This window comes from Lepus europaeus, chromosome 16, assembly GCF_033115175.1.
Source record: "Lepus europaeus isolate LE1 chromosome 16, mLepTim1.pri, whole genome shotgun sequence".
NCBI classification, from domain to species: domain Eukaryota; kingdom Metazoa; phylum Chordata; class Mammalia; order Lagomorpha; family Leporidae; genus Lepus; species Lepus europaeus.
Genome location: NC_084842.1, coordinates 56,938,582 through 56,955,592, shown reverse-complemented (window position 1 = coordinate 56,955,592; position 17,011 = coordinate 56,938,582). Strand labels below are relative to the sequence as shown.

Here is a 17,011-nt window from a genome sequence, read left to right as displayed (position 1 = left end):
TATTCAGTTGCTTTTTTTTTTTTTTTTCCTTCAAGAAAGATCTTGAATCCTATTCAATTTGTCCCTAAAACTTTCAGTGTTTTATTTTGAATGTAATCTCACAGTTGAAGCTGAAATTTAAAAAATAACTGGATGAGGTGAACGGATCTTGATAGAATAGTGGGGAATGGTGGGGACTGTAGTAGTTTTGCAAATTAGATAAAGAAAGGGCATCTATTAACTGTTACTCAGCTCCAACAAACTTATTATGTAGGCGATTGTAAGGATAGGACCTAATTGTCACAAAATAGCAACTTTTTTCTCCTGTTTAATCTCAGACAAATGTAGTTTGTGGAACCACAAGTAGCAAGGGAAAACAGGGCTCTTGTATACTTACCACATCTTGAAACCATCATGTGATGCTCTTCTCTAGGCCTACTCCACTGAGGTATTTGGAATATGTTTAATTCTAGCCATGGAAAAATTCAAATATTGACAGTTACAGTGTTTATGTTTTGAAACTAGGCTTTGTCACAAAGTGTTGCTATCGTAACAAAATTCAGAGTTTTCTGTGCTGTGATTATAGACACAAAATAATCTAGAGTCTTAATATTATAGATAAAGAATATGAACTTCAAGATTTCAAATTTTGAATTTATTTAATAAGCTCTGTAATGTTGTTTCTGGGTTTGATTTTGGCTTTTTGTTTTTAAGGTTTATGTATTTATTTGAAAGGCAGAGTTACAGAGAGAGAGGGAAATACAAAGAGAGAGAGGTCTTCCATCTACTGGTTCACTCTCCAAATGGCTGCAATAGCCAGAGCTGGGCCAGATTGAAGCCAAGAGCCAGGAGCTTCATCTGGGTCTCCCATGTGGATGGTGGGGCCCAAGCACTTGGCCCATCTTCTGCTGCTTTTCGTAGGCCATTACCAGGGAGCTGGATCAGAAGTAGAGCAGGGGCCAGCGCTGTGGCGTAGTAGGCTACACCTCTGCCTACCTGCAGCACCGGAATTCCATATGGAGGACAGTTCATGTCCTGGGTGCTCCTGGCTCCTGGCTTTGGATCCGCCCAGCTCTGGCTGTTGCAGCCATTTGGGGAGTGAACCAGTAGCTGGAGAATCTTATTCTGTCTCTCCTTCTCTCTATAACTCTAACTCTCAAATAAATAAATAATTTTTTAAAAAAAGTAGAGCAGCCAAGACATGAACCAGTGCCCATATAGGATGCCAGTGTTGCAGGCGATAGCTTTACCCACTATGCCACAAGACTGGCCCCTTGATTTTGGATTTACTGATGTGAAATGTATACAAAGCTACTAAATCTATAATCTGGTAGTTTTTTAAAAAGCAAATGAAGTTGTTTATTTGTTTGTTTGAAAGGCAGAGTTACAGTCAGAGAGGGAGAGAGATCTTCTATCTGCTGGTTCACTTCCCAAATTGTTGCAACAGTCAGGACTGGGCCAGGCCAAAGCTAGGAATCAGGAGTTTCATCTGGGTCTTGCATGTGAGTGGCAAGGGCCCAAATACTTGAGCCATCTTCTGCTGCTTCCCCAGATGCATTGGTAGGGAACTGCATTGGAAGTGGAGCTGCTGGGTCCTGATCCATTGCCCATATGCGGTGTTGGTGTCACAGGCTGCAGCACATTACAAAATGTGTGCATGTGCTTTACCCTCTTCAAAGGATAAAACGGGAAATTCCCTTATACCTGTTCACAATCAATCTCAAGCCCTTGGACATAGGAGTGTTCTGGTTTCTAATGCTGCAGCACCTGTTTTGCCTTCTGTGGGCTTTATGTCAATGGAGCCGCCTGGAATGAGCCCTTATTTTGGGTGACTTTCAGAATATTGTTTGGGGCCCACTGATGGACTTTGGATTCTGAGGACTAAAGATTCAAGTCCTTACTTCAATCAAATCATTGAACTTCCTTGGGTTTATTATTGTTGTTTTTTTCCCCTAACAGTAATAAAAAATTTCTTACTCTATTTCATAGACTCTTTGTGAACTTCAACAGCATAATATGGATAAGGTTTTTAAAAACTTTGTACGGTGCTATACAAATGTTGGTTATGGTTGCAGAACCTTCTAATGTTCATGTCAGCATTTTTCTCCTGTCTCCCCACTGCCCTTCTTTCTTTAAAGAAAGACTCACGTCCCCTGATTGTTGTCCCATACCCTCCTTCCTGAGGGGTGCCTCCCCTCTTCTCTGACTTCCCTCCCTCCCTACCTCTTTTCCCTTTATTATATCTAATTCAGAAATAAATCTGTCATAAATAAATCTTATCTCCCCAACTCTGTTTTTTGAGGACTTTTTTTTTTTTTGGAAGACAGAATGAGATAAAGAGCGAGAAACAGAGACAGAGAGATAGAGACAGAGAGAGAGCGGGAGCTGCCATCCTCTAGTTCACTCCCAAACACCTGCAACCGCTGGGGCTAGTCTAGGCTGAACTCAGAAGCTAGGAACTCCATTTGAGTCTCCCACATGAGTGACTTGAGCCATGTTCTGCTGCCTCCCAGGAGCCTTGACAGGAAGCTAGATTGGAAGTGGAATAGCAGGACTTGAACCAGGTACTCTGATAGGGCATGCAGGTGTGCTAAGTAGCAGCTTAACTCACTGTTTCACAACACTGCACTCCCACAATGCACAACTCTTTTTTTTTATTTGACAGGTAGAATTATAGACAGTGAAAGAAAAAAAAAGGTCTTCCTTCCATTGGTTCACTCTCCTAATGGCCGCTACGGCCGGCACCGCACTGATCTGAAGCCAGGAGCCAGGTGCTTCCTCCCGGTCTGCCATGCGGGTACAGGGCCCAAGCACTTGGGCCATCCTCCACTGCCCTCCTGGGCCACAGCAGAGAGCTGGACTGGAAGAGGAGCAACCGGGACAGAATCCGGCCCCAACCGGGACTAGCACTTAGGGTGTTGGCGCCGCAGGCGGAGGATTAGCCTAGTGAGCCATGGCGCCGGCCCACACAACTCTTAATGTATCAGTAAATAGGGAGTTTAATGTCAGATGATACTTCCCATGGGTTTTTAAAAAAGATTTATTTACTTTTTTGAAAGGCATAATTACAGAGAGACAGTGAGAGAGGTCTTCCATCTGCTGGTTCACTCCCTAGATGGCCACAATGGCTGGAGCTGCACTGATTAAGCCAGGAGCTAGAAGCTTCTTCCAGGTCTCACACGTGGATGCAGGGGCTCAGGGACTTGGGCCATCTTCCACTGCTTTCCCAGGCCATAGCAGAGAGCTGGATCAGAAGTGGAGCAGCCGGGACTCTACCTGCTACACCACAGTGCCGGCCCCGTGGCTTTTGTTGAAAGTGTATGTGAGCAGTAGTAATGTTGCATTCTTAGCTTTGGGTTCAGGGAGGGCTGGTCTGAAGATAAGACTCTGGACCTGCAGGCATTCACGCCTATGGAATTTGTTTCTTAGTTGAAAACACTGAATAAGATTGAGCTCTCCCCACATACTCTGAGACACGCTCCATTGGTCTTCTACAAACACATTAATGAATGTTAGGGGATTGGGGGATGGAGACATGGGTTTTAGGTCCAGGATGAGGTTAGAAAATAGCATGGTTAGAGCAACACTAAATTATGGCCAGGTACCTCTTTAAACAAATAAAGAGCTGGACTGCTGGGAGCCTGGGGGTGGCACTGAGAGAACTGACCCAGCACGAAGAAGAGGGGCAAGAGTTGCTGTCTCGTGTGGGTAGGATAAATCCCAAGATTGGTGACTACTGTCTCAGTCCTCCAGCCATGGGGAATTAGGCCCACTGATGTATTTGAAGGAGCAGGAGTTTTGGTGTCGAGGATGAGGGATCAAGTCCTGGCTTCCCCAGTGAGACTCCAGCTGGCAGCACTGGCCAAGAGTTTGCTAAAGTGGAATAAACCATATGCATTGCCAGATGCAAGGAAAGCCAATTGTGTGAGGCCCAGGCCGAGCCTTTGAGAGAAAGCTGAGTTGGAAGGCAGAGCAAGTGTTGGTCTTGCAGAACAATGAGAATTAAACTCAAGAACTGAAAGCAGTGAAAATTGGTAACAGTGGGGGACAGGGATTTTTTGCCTCATTTTCATGGCTGGGTTTTCACTTGAGCTGAGAACATTGGGCTTCCATGGAACGAGATTAACAGGTGCATTTTCTGGGACTGGTACCCGGAGGCTACCACTCTAGCAAAGAGAACTTGCCCTGTTTCAGGTGGAACTGATGACAGAAGTGAAAGGCAGTGCACTCGGCTTGGAGGTTCTTAGGAAAGTGACAGTTCCTAGAGGAGGGATCCACCCAGGATTTCCAACACCTGTCTTTGGAGAGTAGCTGAGAATTCTTAAGGCCTGGCTACTCTCCAGAACCAGAGAGAATTGTGTGAATGCTGGTGTGGAAGGAGTTCTAACTCATTCCTACCACCCATGGAGCAATATTTAAAAATAGAATAAGAACTCTCTATCATTTCAGATTTTAGAAACTGAGCAGTTCAGGTCTACTTTGAATGGGCTTTCATAGTATAGAGTCCTCTTTCTGAAAACCATTTGGAGCTCTCTAGCTTTGTGTTGTTCAAAAATGGAAGCCTAATTGGTGTCTTTTTAATAGTGTTGTAAACTCCGGCTGGGAAATACTTGAGCAGCATCTGGGAGTTCTTCCTGTCGTTCAGGAAGCTCTTATCCTTTCTCTGAGTTGGATCTCCTGTAAAAGTTAGTTGCAACTGTGTAGAGATGTCGTGTGCTTTGTTCACTGAAAGTGTCAAGGTTTATGAGTCTGAAAAACCCTCATCACTCTTGTCAAAGAGAAGAGCACTTTGTGGGCAGAGGGTTTTGTCCTTTTACCAGCCTGATTCTAAACTTGCCAGTGCTCTATACTATTATTATACCCATTTTACAGAGGAAGTAACTAAGGCACAGAGAATTACATAGTTAAATAATTTGGCTAAGGTACCACAGATAAAGGCTTAAATTAAGAAAGTCTAATTCCTTAGATTTGGCTCTTAACCAATTGGACTTTTCATGGGGGGAGAAAATCAGGAGGTTGATGAAGAAGTGGGGAGGGAGGAGCAGAAAACCTGAAGTGTGGGAAGAAGGGCAGTGCAGATGAACCCCTGGTCTTATCGGTGAATAATGAAGAAGGGTCACTTTGGGTTGGCGCTGTTAGAGAAATAGAAGCATCCGGGGCCTGGTGGTCCCTTGGGATCTGAAGGCAGGTTCACAAGAGGGAGAGCACGAGAGAGCTGGAAGGGCAGAGACTGTGGTCAGTGGAAGACACAGAGGTTTCAGCTTCCTCAGAGTTCTCAAAACCACATGGAGACTAATCAGAGTGATGGGCGTGGAGCAAAGACTGAAGAGACAGCGAGAGGAAAGACAGGTACCCACAGGCAGCTTGTCCTGTGGAACCTGAGCCCCAGCATGATCACCCTGGGAGAGCATTTGCTTCACATGACTTGCGCGTGCAGCCCCAGTGTAGGAATACTGTGCACAAATCTATCACTTTCAGGAATAGCAAATATAAAATATAAAATAAAGTGCATGTGCCCCACAGCATTATATTAGATGTGTTTTGCTATCACCATCTCTCTTTTCCTCTGTTGTTTTTGCCAAGTAGGTATAGTTGAAGGTTGGGTGGTTCAATGTTCAAATGATGTGAGCCCCCTATTGAGTGTTTAATCAAAGTGCGACATGGCTGCAAGTGTGTGATAAGTGTGATGCCGTTAGGAATACCAGTTGACTATTGTACTGTGTCTTTGAGGACTTAAGGGTGAAGAAGAGGGCTGCAGAGAGCCATCCCTTAAGGAAGCTGATCCCAGGATGGAGTCACTGATAATCACCGTGTGCTCCCTGCACCAACACCAGACTGTCTTGAAATCCAGCAAGTTCCTCTCTTACTTTCCTGGCTATAATTTCATTATTTAGATAGCACCATATGGAATATCATCTAAGATCAGAGGTTGGTAAATTATAGCCTTTGGCCTATTTTTGTACTGGCCTTCTTGCTAAGAATGGTTTTTACATTTTGAGAGGGCTGTAAACAAAACAAGAGTCTGCATGTGGCTAACAAAAACCTAAAATGTTTACTATCTGGTTTTTTACAGGGAGACTGGGCCAGACCAAAAAGACTATGGGATTAATTTTAGATGTAAATTGTTTACCCTTGTAAAGTTAAGTAATTGAGTTTGGGTAGTGCAAAATGCTTATTTGGGTAGCAAACCGCTTTTTCCAAAAGACTTTTTACAAGACTTTCCTAGGAGTTTCTTTACAAGTTTTGTCTTGCCAACTTTTAATTTTGAATAATTGCAAGCATGCAGAAATGTTACAAGAAGAGTACAATAAATAATCCCATACCCTGTAACTAGATGCATTAATTATTATCATTTTGCCATAATGTCTGTCGTTCTCTACATCTGCCTCTTCTTTCCTGAACTGTTTGAAAGAAAGATGAAGATGTGAAATTCAACTCCTCAACGCTGCAGCAAAGATTGTCTAGATACAAGGACGATCTCATATGTACCTTTCCTGATACAATGATGTGGTAATGTCTAGTGTAGAGTCCAAAGTTAAAATTTCCCAATATCCCAGTAGTGTCCTTTCTCCAGTGGCTTCCTGGTGGGTGGGTTCGGGTTAGACATTGTGATGAGAACACCACGTGAGTCATGGTCTGCAGTCGGGCATGTGCTGTGTCGTGTAGCTCATCCATTGTTGTAACGGCATGACTGATCATTGGCCAAGGTGATGTCCCCTTGCATTGTCACTATAGCTTTTCCTCTCATCTGTGAAGGATATTCTCAGACTGTGGGTGTAATTTGATATCCCAAAAGTATTTTATCAAATCAGTTTAGTATCCATTGAAATTACTTTCTTGGGTCAGCTGTTACATTGGTAGTTGCAAAATAGTGACTTTTTTTTCTATTCTTTCTACATTGTGAGCTGATGTTCCTGGTCTTCTTTGGAGACCAGCTTTCCTTTTTCCTTCTGTTATTTTAGTATCACTGTGGGAATCCATAGACTCCATGTGTCAAGTATGTCATAATCTAGTAACTTCTTGACTTTTCATGCTTCTCTTATGTTTTAAAAAATAAAAAATTCTCTATAGAGAGTGAATGAGGTAATTGATAATAACATGCTTGTTTTGTAAAAATATCATTTTAAGGTTAGTACATTGAAGAATAGAATTAAAGTTTTTCTGTTTATATGAAAAGTTTTCAGATAGTTCAATGGAAAGCATATTATAAGAAAACTATTCATGGATTTCAATTTTCTTGCACCAAAATAAATTTGTCTTTTAATTCCACTTATTGCGAACATTTTGAAGAACACTTGACTAGGTAATTGGTTCATATTTGAATTTTTATTTATTTATTTATTTCTCTAGAAACCTTTTATTTAAGGTGTACAAACTTAATACATTTCATAAATACAACTTTAGAAACATAGTGATTGTTCTATAATATCCTCCAATTCTTGCTTTATCTCGGTATTCAACCTTGGCAAGATTAGGTGCTTTAACCTGGCCAGTGCTCAGACAGACCCACCAATATTACTATATTGGACAAATGTCCAGGAGGAGGGGGCCTCCACTGAAGACATGTAGACACAGGGGACTTTTAGAGGCTTCTGGGTGTCCTCAGGGAGTTTGGTAGGGACTCTCCACAGGGAAGATTGTTAACGGCCACTGTGATTTTCCTTAACCCCTGAGAAAACTGAACACCACACCTGGTCAAGTGTACACAGACTTTTCAGTATTTTTCAGGTTTTTTTTTTTTTTTTTTTTTTCATTCTAGAACTCTGTTCGTTTGAAAGGGTAGATATATGTGAATGGGAAAGACCCAGCTATTGACGTCCTACCATTCTCTTATCTAAAACATTCACTGCAGGAATCTCAAGGAAATTAACTCCCACGTGTTTCACAATCTCCTGTCTTTTGATCCGAGCCGTATAAAAGTCCTGTGTCTACTCACAAACATAAAGTGGCGTCATTGGCTTAGGAGGCGGAGAAGGTTTCTGCACTTCTGGGTGTATCTTGTGGCAGACCAAGAGCTGACCGGCCTGCAGGGTCATCCGGTCACCTCCTCCGGAAGGGGGCAGAGGTTTCCGTGTTCTCTTTCTCCTGCTTGTCTCTTGTCCTTCTGCTGGTGATTCTGTAGATACTTTCACAGTCTTGGGGGAATCACTGTAGAGGAGGGTCAGGCTTCCTGGTGTTCTCTGTCTCCAAGGTGTCCATGAGAGTGTCCAGGCAGGCTCTTCCTGGTGGGGAGATGCGGAGATTCTGACCTGCCGGAAGTGAAGAGAACAAGGCATTCCTTTGTCCGCCAAGGGGAGTCTTTGGGGAGACTCTCAGTTGAGAATCAGGGAAGTGAATCTGAAATTAACAATGCTTTCATTTCCTCCATTCAATCCATAATTCCCTTTTTTGCTTTCCTCTTTTCCTGTGTATAGGGACATGACACAGTGATGCGAGAGTTTCTCCATGAAAAAACTGGGTTGACTTTTAGTAGGGGGTGGTATTAGAGTTTGCCACTGAAAGTTTTTTGTAGTTGCCATGGACAGAAATGCAGTTGAAACCAGTTTAAACAGAAATGGGGAGTGATTGATTCACGTGACTAAGCACAGAAGTGAACCTTACATGTGGATGGACGTGCATGTACAGATACACACATGTACACATGTGCAATGAAGACACCTACATGCACACACATACACATACCCACACACCCCAGGCGCAGGCATAACTATATACTCATGTTTGAATTGTGTTGCCTCAGTGTTCTGTCTGCTCACCATCCATCCATCCGTCCGTCCGTCCGTCCATCCTCCATCTGTTATCTATCTCTTGTCTCTGCTTTCTCCTCTATTGGCTTTATCTTTGGATACATTTGTCCACATGGTGACAAAGTTAGCCACCAGTCATTCCCAGCATATATTATATCAGCTTTGCAAACCCAGAAGTAAATAAAAATATTTTCTTTCTGAGTAACTCCAGTAGAAGTCCTGGTGCCCACTGTTCACTGCCTGGCACTGGGGCTTGGGCCTATCTGGTAACTAACTGAATGTTCAGGTCTGGATATTTCCTGTCTTGGAGCCAGGCAGGAGGTTGAGCACTCTCCGTACTCTGCTACATCCCATAATGTCTGGAGAGTCGGGGAGGGAAGCTCCTCATTTGGAAGCTGGGAAGCAGTTCTCAAGGAAGCCGCTGCAACCAGCAGATGCCCACGGAGGGACTCTTACCCCCACTGCAAACACGCAGCCTGCTCACTTCTGGTAGAGAAGAGGTCAACTTCACATGGGCTGCGTGCTTTGTTGGTCTCTGTGTGGCCTGGGTTAGACTTATGGAGGATGTGCTCCAAGAACGTCACCTTGGAGGACTTGTGTTTCCTGACCTTCCCCAGCAGGAGTCTGTGCCTTAAATTTCCCTGGTGAGGTGGGGTGACAGCTACAGATCACCCCTTTCTGGAAGTGTTGTGGAGAAAAGCCTTGTCCTGGGAAACGGGCTCTGACCATTGCTGGTCATCCCCCTGGACTGGAGGTGATACCTGCCACTAGCTCTGAGCCCTTCCCTGGGCTTGTTGCCTCCCCGCACCACAGGTTTGGGCTGATGCTACCAGGAGCCATCATTTGTCTCCTGATACACCTGCTGTCAATGCAGTACTCACAGTAGCATCCCTCACCCTGATGCCCTGGGGCACTTGGGAACCTTCTTCCAGTTACAGTTCTTTCAGCAAGCCATAGACAGATGGCCTCTGAGTGGTCTACACTTTCCAGTGTCCCCTACTCAATAAGGTGGCACTGGGCACCCTGGACATGGGCCAGAAGACGTGGGGCTGTCTGTGTGAGTTTCTCATGCCCATTGGCTGCCTCCCTGGCCAAAGCCTTTGCCTTTCCCACTCTCTCTGTCCTGGCTCTAGGGCTGTCTCTGCATACCTGAGATCTTTTCCTCTGGGATTCAGGGCTGTCACCTGCCACTTGGGCGTTAGTGCTGTCATCTCTCTGTTCTGCGTAGCTGGGGTTCCTTTAACCAGTTCTTCTAGGGATCTGGATAATAGGATCCTAGCAGTGCTGCTCAAACCTCCCAGGGTCCCACCGGTGGGCTTTGCGTTTGGTGCAGTGTGTCTCTCCTCAGAGGTGCTATTGGCATCTCTTCCTGCTTCAGTCCCACCAATACAGATGCTACACACGCTGGCCCTGCCGGTAGTGCCTCCTAGTTACAGGAAGAACCCATACTGACCCGCAGGCTCCTGCATGCTTCCTGACAATGGCAGCAGGCAAATACTCTGTGCAGGGCCCTTTGTATCTTGCCTGTCCAGAAATGTAAAGCTGGATTCTTTCGGTGACTGTGGTTATATTCTCCCCCTGCTTCTATCTGATAGCCTGCTCTTTATTCTTGGGTTTGATTTTCATCATCTTCCTTTTATTGTCTTTCTTTGGTGTTACTGCCCAAGGATAGGTGTTTATTTACTAAAACCAGTTGAGCTGTGCTAGGAGAGAATACAGAGGAAAATGAATGGAATTTGGAACCCTGACATTGACTCCTATGAAATTTTTGTGTTAGTAGATCCAAACCAGTCCACTAATGCCATTCCCCATGGTTCAACCTAGTATACCAAGCAGAGTCTAGATTTGCCTCCTGGGTGTCCTTAGACAAGTTACCAACCTCTGGGAGTCCCAGTTTACTCTTCTGTAACATTGTACTGAGTGATAGCATCGTCCTGAGGGTTAAATGGCTCGCTCAGGAATAGGCACAGAATTCTTTGTTCAGTGCTTGGAGCATAGCAGGCACTTCAGTGTTCACTCTCCTGCCTTCATCTATGTAATGGCAAAGTCGCTACCTCGTGAGGTGCCTGGGAGAGTGCAGTGAAAGAATGCACTAACGTGCGCAGCATGGTGTCTCTCTTGGTTGGCACACTGTGCCACTGGCTGCCTCATTATTAGTGTAGGAAATAAGCCAGAAGTCAGTTACGAATATGACATGGTCAGTGCACCCCTGTGTCACTGGGCACCCATCAGCTCATTCCCTCAGGCAGCCACAGGATAAAGGAATTTGGATTTTACTTTCTAGCATCTCTTGCCTAGCTTGGGATCAAAAACTGGGCAAGAAAATTTGGTTCCTTTACAAACTTGATCATCTGTGATTAATGAACTTTGGCTGGCAGAGCTTGGGGCCTACAGCGATTGTTTTGGAAACAATAACCTTGACCTCTGTGTTGATGTCATTTCCTCTTGCTTCCTCCAGTCTGCTGTGAACTCTTTCACTGGAAAGCTGTTTTAGAAACTTCTAGGCAAAAAATTAGTGAGTTCTAAGTACATGTGCCCAACTCTGCTGTCCTATGTCTGTACCAGATGGAGAGCTTCTTCATGAATCCTCCCATTTCTCTTTCAGTTTCACTCATTGGACACCAGTCTGGCACCCAATACGTCCATCATAAATGCTTGCTGAATAACTTAAGACCCAGTAGAAAGATTTCTATAAAGATCACCTGGTCATCAGTGACTTCCTCTAAGTTTCTTCCAATCCTAGTCTCTCTCTGTAGCGCTCGCTCGCTCTCTCTCTCTCTCTCTCTCTCTCTCCACACACACACACACACACACTCACACACTTACTTTAAAGCACAGACCCATCCCTGAAGACTGGGAGGCCAATGGATTGACTGATTTGCTTTCTTTAGGTGTGAAGTCCTTCATTACAATTTCCCATGTTCCCAGGCATCTTTGAGCCGAATTTATGAGTTTTGTTTTGCAGATACATATCCATGGAATTCAAAGTCTAAGTATGTTAGTCTGCAAATAAGTGACCAATAAAGAATGTCTTAGTGGATTTTTGTCTCGGTTCTTATGTTGCTGAAATAATTTTCTAAAGATAAGAAATCTGTTGGCAAATACTTGTTTATATCATCACTGATAAATGAGCTGATTGTTCTAGGAAGGAGAGCTTGTCTTGGATTCTTGTCATGATTTCAGCATGAGATGTGTTGTGTGCCATGGACATGTACTAATCTTCTAGGACAGGTTGGGAGTTGAGGCAGTAGCTTTGCAAGGAGACATTTTATCACATGGAGGACAGGTTGCATACTGATCATGTGCCAAATCAGGCACCCACAGAGCATGAAAAGGGAATGTAAAATGTGATCCTTAAAAGTTTTATAGTGTGCCTGGAGAGTGAACACACACACAAAGCAGTTAAGAGCCAGTGTAAACCAGAGCATGGGTACATGCAAAAGTGACCAAGATTTAATCTCCGAGATTTAGTGAGGTTAGACAAGGAGATTTTGTGGTTTGGGATATAGTTACTGAGATGTTCCAATTTTGCTAAAGACAAGAATAGGCTGATGGAAAGAGAAAGGCATCTTTATGGGAGAAACAAACTTCTTTCTTTTTACTTGCATGACACTCTGGTAACCTAAATGTGTGTGTGTGTGTGTGTGTGTTTCCATATACTAATCAATTCTCCAGTACTAGCTGAGTGTCCTGGGTTGAATTCAGTCCCAGCACTAACTGGAGTCAGTGCAGACTTCAGAGGTTAAGTCCCACCACACTTCTCTCAACATCAGATACTCATTGCAAGTAGTAGTTCCCCAGGTTACTCACAACTTTTCTCTGACTTGGTTGTAAGTTGGAGATTCTCATTACCCCTTTTTGGATTTGCTTATTTGCTAAAATGGCTTACAGAACTCAGGAAAACCCCTTACTTGCACTGACCTGTTTATCATAAAGGATGTGATAAAGGATCCAGACGAACAGCCCAAAGGAAGACATACACAGGAGAAAGGATAGGGCGGGGGCATGGAGTTCCCAGGCCTTCCTGGGTGGGTCACCATTCCAGCACCTCCATATGTTCAGCAAACCCAGAATCTCTCCAAGACTTAGCGTTAGAGATTCTTAGGGAGGATTCATCACATGGGCGTGAGTGGTTAGCTCCGTTTCTGGCCTCTCTCCTCTTCCCAGATAATGGAGGTGGGGACTGAAAGTTCCAAACTTCTGATCATGACTTTGTCTTTCTTGCGATGAGCTCCCCTCCAGAAGCTAAGTGTTACCTCATTAGAGAAAAAGAGCTGACCGTTGCCCAGGAAGTTCCAAGGGAGTAAGAGCTCTGTGTCAGCCACTGAGTCAAAGACCACATACTAGAACAACAGGTACACCCAGCCTCCGTATCAGTCAGGAAATTACAACTCTTCAGCTGGAATCAGGGAGGAGTGTATTGTTCTTGTTATAAATTGTGTCGTAGCATCCTCCAGGCACAACAGCAAGACAGACTTGGAGTCATGCATGAGTGCGCTGTGTTTGGCAGACAGACTGATGAGGGAGGGATTGGTTTTCTTCAGTCATATGAGCTTTTTAAGAACCCACTCATGATATGGTCAGTTACCTATGAAGTCCAGTACTCTGTGCAGTCAAGTCATGTAAGGGGGGAAGGGTTGGTAAGTTCCAGAATCTGACTCCCGACTCCAAATGAGGTATAAACTCCTCCAGGAGTGACATTGAGGCGGAGACTCGAATGAAGAGTGGAAGTTCTGTTCTTCCTCCTGGAAATAGGGAAGGGGGATGGAAGGAGGGAGAAACATGCTCAGGCTGAACAACATGTTAGAAAGCCCTAAGGCGGGAAGGAGCTCTGTGTATTGGTGGAATTGTGGTGGAATTGCTTGGCTAAAATGTAGACAAGAAGGGAGAGAGAATGATAGTAAGAGATCGGGGTCAAGACTGTGCCAGGCCTTGTAATCCAGAGAAGGATTTTTTTTTTTTTAGTTTGATCCTCAGAGTAATAGAAATGAGAATTCCAACGAAATAACAGAATTTGGTTGAGAGTAGTGATGAATAAGAGAAAAGTATAAAGAATAACTTCAGCTCTTAATAACAAGTTGAGGGGTGGGGCTCTTGAGGCAAGACAGAAAATATCCCCTATTCCTTAATAGAATGTAGATTTCAGTTTGAGCAGGTTGAGTTTGGGATATAGACAGGACCTATAACTTAGGGGTGAGATGATGGATTTAACTTACACATACTGGATTTTGGAGCCATCACGGACCATCAAGCTGGAGATAATGGAAGTCTGTGATAGGACAACTATACCAGAAAAGAGCAGCAAAGCAAAGTCCCAGTTTGACGTAGTCCCTGCCCTGGGTCAGTGTGGGAGAAAGAAAGAAAAGCTCACAAAATAGCTGTGACTGAGATGAGAGGAAACCCAGGAAAGTGTGATGTCATGGGCAGCAGGGGAGCAAAGATGACTTAGGAAGGTGGAGGTCACCTATATTGCATGGCCCCAGCAGACGTCAGGTTGAATGTGGCCTCAGATAAGACCTGCCATGCTTGTTGAAGGAGGTGCTAGGGACCTCTGGTCAATTACTACCCAACTCTGGGAGCTGCCAGTCAAATCATCATGAGTCCATGTAATTGTGTTTAAGTCTTGCTGATGCTTTTGCATCATTTTAACAGGTTATTGTTAGAGACCTTATGTAGTATAAACTACATATGGCAATATTTTCCTAAGCTTTTGACAAAGATGCATGGTTAGTGAGACTCAATGACTCATTCATGCAGCGAGCTCATAGTTTGTCATTGGAAATGAGTCACTGTTGAGAGTGAAAGGGGGTGTTAATGGGATGAGACATGGCAACAGCAGGTGGGCTCTGGGGATTGTTCTGGGCCAACTTGGCCATCCCAGTTGTTGGCAACTTCAGACTGGTGCTTTCTTTGTTCAGTATTCACATACTCCTTTGTGAATCCTCACAGCAACTCAGGTAGGTGAACAACCTGGATCTTCCAGCCCCTCTTTTATTAGGTGGGAACCCCAGGTGGGGAGCACAGTCTTTGAACTCCTGGTCTACAGCTCTTTTTCTAGCCCAGATGTTCACTCAGATCTCAGGAAAGTTGGGTCCTTCTGCTGTTACTGACTTTGGCCTTAGCAGGCTGGTAAGAATTGGATAGGCTTTCCATGTAGGATTCTCTCGTCTCTCTGCCAAATCACAACTGGCCTCACTGACTTGGCCTAGCTCCAGGTTTTTGGCACCAAGACTCATTAAGCCTTTAAGTTCAAATGAGGACATTTCAACCCCTTCCTTTTATTATTTTTTTCAAAAAAGATCGAGTGTGAAAAGCTGCTTTTTGTTTGAAGATTGACCTGGCTTAGGTGGGGATTTAGACAAGAACTGAATATCCCCAACAGGCGTCTGTTCCGAAAGCAGAAAACAGATGGAGAACATAGTAGGCCAATGTGGAGCACTCTCAAAATGTGCAGAATGGCCCCCCAGTGTGGCTTTTTTTTGAATGCTCACCAAAAAAACAGCCTTTGGTTCCTATCCAAAAGGGAAGCTCTTAGCACAGTGGGAGACACTGTTCCCATTCAAACTGTTCTTTAGGCATCATTTACTGAGTCTACTTGGGGAGTTCTTGTGTGCATTTGAGCATCTTGCATTTGAACCCTTCCCAGCTCACCCATCTTTGTAAATTTCTGTCCCTTTAACATTATACAATCCTCATATCCTTTTCTAAGATACAGTTTTACATGACCCAGACGCAGTAGGCTGTGGTTAGAGTTTGTTTTGATGCATCTAAAAAACATACGTGAAACTTACTTTAGCATAATTAATATTTAGTCACCATTTGCTTCAAAATGTGGTGATTTCCTTTACCCTGTCAACCTGTGCCTTATTAATATTTGAATTGTGCTGATTTAAATCATACGCTTTATTTCTCTCTTCTTGAACAAATTTAATACACATTTATCCAAATGATCAATGGATTGAAAAGTGTATGCAACAGCAGGTTTCACTACATACTGCTTGTATGTGACAGAAGAAACAGGCCTCCCCTTTGCCTGCCTGTGGAGTTATATTCTGGATTAGGCTTTGCTGGGATTTAAGAGGATTTAGTAGCTCCCTAATTGTATTTCCTTAATAATTCATTTTTTGATTGTCTCTAATGGGCTGTCAGGCTGGGTGGGCTGCCTCCTTCCCACAATCAAGTGAGCGAAATTCCTGCCTCAATTGTCCTAAATTTTTCCTTTGGTTACCCACAGGAAAGGAACCATTCTTTTTTTGTTGGTTTCTTAAGGATTTATTTTTTTTAAAGTCACAATTACGGAGCGAGAGAGTACGAGAGAGAGCACGAGCAGAGCCAGAGCTCACGCTGATGCAGCCACAGTGTAGCCAGGTTTGACCTGGGAACTTCGCACTGCCTGCCCTTTGTCGGTGTCCTCCCTTCCTTCCTCCCCAGGCCTAGCTTTTCTGTTGCCTCCTGCCCGTCCAGAGACTACGCCCATGTAGGCCTGCCCTTCAAAAGGGCTAACATGATCTCATTCCCTCACGTCTGTTCCTTTATCTCTCTCTGCATAGCTTCAGCCACAGGGAGGGTCCTTAGGAAGAGAAGTGAAGCAACAGCTGACGCATTAGACTTCCACCTGTGGGAGGGCTGGGGCCCACAGTTTCTTGGGGAGATGGTAATAGCACCTGCCAGCGATGAAGTGAGTACTACACACTGGACCATGCCAAGTATATTACATGCATTATTTCACTTACTCCACATGCTCATGCTATGACTAGTAGATATTTTCTCCCCATTTGACAGAGGAGGAAACTGAGGCTCATGGATGTAGAATACTCCCATAACTTACCTAGGGAGTTTCGGAGTTGGGATTGTAACCCAGGAATTTTTCTTTCTGTCTCTGGAGACTCCTACTATTCTTGGAATTTTATGGAGCCCAGTCCTGGAACCCTTCCTCCTGAGAACCTCTTACTGAAGAAGCAGCGAGAGCAAGGACTTGGCTGCTTATCCCACCCAAGACTGGACACAGAAGCCTTCAGGGATGCATCGCAGCAATTTCACTTTTCCGAATTTTCTCTCCACCCTCTTGACAATAAACCCGGCAATAACTGGAGTTCAACTGTGCACAAGAAGTGCTAATTACAGTCATTTCTGCATAATCACCACATAGCACAATGATGATTACATGTATTGTTACCCATCTCAGAGTAACTTTAGTTCCATTTTATTTGGTTATACTAGATTCTGTTCGTGTGTTGCCAGCTTTCATGGTTCATTAGTCATGTGTGTTGTCTTGACCTTGTAGC

At 44.2% G+C, this 17,011-nt stretch overlaps 1 protein-coding gene across 6 annotated transcripts in view; it reads left to right on the top strand.

Annotated features, from left to right (window-relative positions):
• The window catches only part of LIMCH1 (LIM and calponin homology domains 1), a 346,004-nt gene that overhangs the window by 135,483 nt on the left and 193,510 nt on the right, over positions 1–17,011 (top strand). The gene's annotated exons all lie outside the window — the stretch shown is intronic.